Below are 5,270 nucleotides of genomic sequence, written 5' to 3' on the forward strand. Positions count from 1 at the left end.
TAACCCTGACCTACTCCCTTTCTCCACTTCCAAACTCAGCGTGATGGAGGCTCTACTCCAGCTGGGTGTGATTACAAAGATGGGGATCCCTCCTCTTCTAGCTCCAGTCAAGAGATATGGAATCTTCCTGGGAGAGTGAGACTGTTAACCCTTCTCATGTCCCCAGATACATGTTACAGAGATTCAATTTTAGGTCAGCACAGCCAAGAATCAATGCTCCCTTCTTCCACCCAGTCTCCACACATAGGTGCAGCATGATGGAAATATTGAGACCCAAATCTCTCTCACACCTGGTCAATTATAGAGTATAGATTCTATACCAGGGAAGACAAGTTGCTTCTCCAGGTCAGCACCCTGTGAGAAAGCAGAGGTGTCACTTTGAGGGAAGTAAGTAAATGTCCCTTCTCCAAGTCCAGAGGAGTGGATTAGATATTATACCCAGGGAGAGAGACAAGACATAGAGTCTGAAACTATCCCTAAAGGAACAGATGGTATTTAGAACATAGTGGATAAGGACAAAGCCTACATTGTAGATAATGGAGCAAAACAAGTGCAGACAGGAAATCAAAATGTTGGAGTAGAAGGACATGGAACTCACCACCTCCAATAAATACATGAAAAATATATCTGAATATATATATATGCAGAATATCTACTGAATGCTGGCAGAAGATCTCATACAACCAACGCTGCAAGAAAGATCACCTCATAACCAGGTAGGATTGGGGAGTGGGGGGGGGGGGAAATAGGGACAAGACCTGTGCCCCTAGGAGGGGACTGTGAAAGGGAAAATTTCCCTTACCCTGGAAACCCCCTCACCAGTAGGGAAATCAGCAGGACAGATACAGAGCTTCAGAGGCTCAGAGGAGAGCTCAGCAGCTAGCTTGTGGCAGGCAAAACAGAGAAATCAACACAGATGGCCTTTGCCACCTTGCTGCACTTCCCAGCCCAGGATGCATCCCTGCTAGTGTGTGCAGTGGCTGGGTGCTGAAACTCAGCATATAGACCTGGGGAGGGTATTCAGTTTGGCTGTGCAGAGACAGCCCAAAGTGTGGTCCAAGTTGCAACTGGTGTGTGCAGGACTGAGCCCAAGTCCACCATAAGAGCCCCATCATAAATGTGCATGTGAAGGGAAGGGTGTGGCCCCACCCCAGCATCCTCATTCTTGGTGTGTTCACAGCAGACGTGGCTCTGCCACTGTGAGCTCTGGGAGTGTACAAGCACCAGAGAGGAGCAGTTGCCCACACGTGGAGGCAGGGCTGAAATCTGAGCAGATTCCTGGTGGGTAGGTGACTTGGGCAGATTTACGCCAGTGGCTTTGTAGGTGCAGCATGTAGGGGATATGCAAGCTGGTTACTGGTGCTCCCATAGCTGAGGCGGATCCAGTATCAGTAGTAGCAGGCTTTATGGGTGTACACGTGCAGAGGTAGGGCTGAAGTGTGCCAATTCCCAGTGTTCCCACAGGCACAGGTGGGGCTGAGGGCAGCACCAACAGCAATGTACTTGAGGAACATGCACAATGGGTGATGACTGATGTTACAGCACACGTCCCAGTGGACAGCCTCTGGGGAGGAACACCCTAGTTCCATTTACCTCATACTCACCTTTGAACTGGATCTGGTGGCTTCTACTCCAGAAATGGGGGAGCAGACTCTGCCCCTGACAGGGCTGTGACAATCACAGAGCAAAGAGGAGGACCTGTCCAAAATCCAGTTCGGGCTTCAGTCATCACAACAGCAACTACACCCTCCATCAAAGGGACAACAGCCAGTACACCCTGGGGAAAAATATGGCAGGCATCCATACCAAAAACATCCCTTGCACCAAAAATATCAGACTCATGTAGGCTACATAGGGATGCTCCTTCATAAAAACAGCCCTTCAAGACCACAGTAGGTAACTTTCTCCAAAGTTCATAGAGACAGAGAAATATAAATAAAATGAAGAAGCAGAGAAACTACTCCCAATTAAAAGAACAAGAGAAATCCACTGAAAGAAAAAGCAATGAAACAGATCTCTTCAGTCTACCAGACCCTGAGTTCAAAAAGGAGGTACTGAAAATGCTGAAGGAATTAAGAAAGACTATCAATAGAAATGCAGATAACTGCAAACTATAAAGCAGAGCCAATCAAAATTAGACAACCTAATTGCCAAGATAAAAACCAAACTGTAGGTGATAAATAGCAAACTAGATAATGCGGAAGAATGAATAAGTGATCTGGAACATAGACTAATGGAAGTCACCCAATCAGAAGAGCAGACAGAAAGACAAATGGAAAAAAAAATGAAAGCAACATATGAGACCTATGGGATAATATAAAGTGTGCCAGTGGGGATCCCACAAGAAGAAAGAGGAAAGAGCCTCAGAAATCTATTTGAAGAAATTCTGACTGAAAATTTCCCAAACCTAAAGAAGGAAACAGGTACAGGAAGCACAGAAGGTCCCAAACAAGATGAACCCAAACAGACCTACATCAAGATATATCAAGATTCTAAAGGCAGCAAGAGAAAAACAAAGAGTTAGTTACAAGGGAACCCCCATAAGGCTATCACCTGATTTCTCTGCAGAAACTTTGCAGGCCAGAAGGGAGTGGCAAGATATATTCAAAGTCTTAAAAGGGGGCGGGGGGAAACCTGAAACCTAGGATACTCTTAAAATTATCACTTAATAGAAGGAGAGAGAAGGAATTTCTCAGACAAGCAAAAACTAAAAGAATACAGCAATATTAAACCTATCCTTAGAGAAATATTGAAAGGTCTTCTCTGAATAGAAATAAAGCAAGAATCTATAGGAAATGGAAAATTACAATAGGAAAAAATAAATGTATAAAAAGATTGTATAGATCACTTAAGCTAGTATATAGATTTTTTTAAACCAAAGTTTGTGAAAGCAATTATAACTACAGTGAACATCAATAGGATAAAAATGAACATGTAAGTAAGATAGGGCATCAAAATCATAATGTGGAGTTTCCATCATGGAAGGGTAGTAAGAAAATGTAGATTTTTTTTTCTAGAATATATTTGACCTTATATGACTACCAGTCTAAAGCAAGTAGACACAGTAATATGTTCACGTACTTGAAAACCAGAGTAACCAAAAATCAAAAACATACAATAGATTCACAAAAACCAAAAGGAAGGGAACTCAAGCTTAATAAAAAAGAAAACCGGAATTCCCATTGTGGTGCAGTGGAAATGAATCCGACTAGGAACCTTGAGGTTGTGGGTTCGATCCCTGGCCTCGCTCAGTGAGTTAAGGATCTGGTGTTGCCGTGAACTGTGGTGTAGGTCGCAGATGTGGCTTGGGTCCCATGTTGCTGTGGCTCTGGCATAGGCCGGCAGCTACAGCTTCGAATGGACCCCTAGCATGGGAACCCCCATATGCTGCAGGTACAGCCCCAAAAAGACAAAACAAAAACAAAAACAACCAAAAAAAAAAAAACCATCAAATCACACACACACACACACACACACACACACAAAAGAAAGGAACAAAGAAATAATACAAAATCAATTGGAAAATAAGGTTTAAAATGGCAATAAATACATACCTATCAATAATTACTTTAAATCTCAATGGACTAAGTGCTCTAATCAAAAGACATATAGTGGTAGATTAGATTTTTTTAAAAAAAGAATTTACAATATGCTGTCTACAAGAGACCCACTTTGGGGCTAGGGACACACATGGATTGAAAGTGAAGGGATGGAAAATGATTTTTCATATAAATGGAAATGACAAGAAAGTGGAAGTAGCAATACTCATATCAGACAAAATAAACTTTAAAACAAAGACCATATAGAAGGATATTACATAATGATAAAAGGATCAATACATGAAGAGGGTATTACACTCATTAATATGTATGCACCCAATACAGGAGTACATAAATATATAAAATAGATACTAACAGACATAGAGGGAGAAAGTTGATGGGAATACAATAGTAGTAGGAGACTTTAACACCCCACTGGCATCAATGGACAGATGTTTGAGACAAAAAATCAATAAGGCAACAGATACTAAATGACACAGTAGAACAGACTTAATTGATATCTTCAGGGCATTACATCCAAAAAAGCCATAACACATTCTTTTCAAGAGCACATGGAACATTCTCTAGTATGGGCCACAAATTAGGACACAAAACTAAGCCTCAACGAATTAAGAGGATAGAAATTATTTCAAGCATGTTTTCTGACTACAAGAGCATGGAACTAGAAATCAACCACAAAAAGAGAAACAAGTAAAAACAAAAACAAAAAAACGACTACATGGAGACCTAATAACATGCTATTTAAAAAAACAATGGGTGAACAATTAAAAAAAAGATGAAATTAAAACATACCTTGAGACAAACAACAATGAAAACACAACCATACAAAGTATATGGGATGCAGCAAAAGCAGTCTTAAGAGGGAAGTTCATAGCAACAGAGGCCTTCCTCAAAAAAGCAAAAATTTCAAGTAAACCATCTAGCCTACCACCTAAAAGAATAGAAAAAGAACAAGCAAAACCTAAAGTCAGCAGAAGGAAGGAAATAATAAAGATCAGAGAGGAAATAAATAGTTTTTAAAGGGTGGGAAAAAAATAAAAGCAAGGGCTGGTATTTCGAAAGGATAAACAAAATCAACAAACCTCTGGCCAGGTTCAACGAAAAGAAAATAGAACCCAAATAAAATAAAAAGTAAAAGAGGAGATAAAAACCAACACCATAAAATACAAAACATTGTAACAGAATACTATGAACAATTATATGCCAACAAATTGGACAACCTAGAAGAAATGGACAAGTTTCCAGAAACATACAGCCCACCAAAACTGAATAAAAGAGGAATAGATAATTTGAACAGACCAATCAGCAGAAATGAAAGAGGATCTGTAATTTAAAAGCTCCTTGCAAACAAAAGTCCAGGACCAGATAGATTTGGTGGGGAATTCTCCCAAAAATAAAAAGATGAACTTATACCCATCCTTCTCAAATTCTTCTAAAATATTGAAGAGGAAGGCACACTCCCAAAGTCATGCTATGAAACCACCATCATTCTGATACCAAAGCCAGATAAATACACTACAAAAAAGAAAATTACAAGCCAATACATTTGATGAATAGAGATGAAAAAAATCAATAAAATATTAGCAAACCGAATCCAACAACACATAAAAAGGATCATATACCATGATCAAGTTTCAGTCCAGGGTATTAAGGATGATTCAACACACACAAGTCAATTAATGTGATACACCACATCAACAAAAGAAAAGA

Source organism: Sus scrofa, chromosome X (genome assembly GCF_054392235.1).
Source record: "Sus scrofa isolate SSC_HxYL_T2T_F1_AM1 chromosome X, Sscrofa_HxYL_maternal_Yorkshire_Landrace_v2.0, whole genome shotgun sequence".
NCBI lineage: Eukaryota > Metazoa > Chordata > Mammalia > Artiodactyla > Suidae > Sus > Sus scrofa.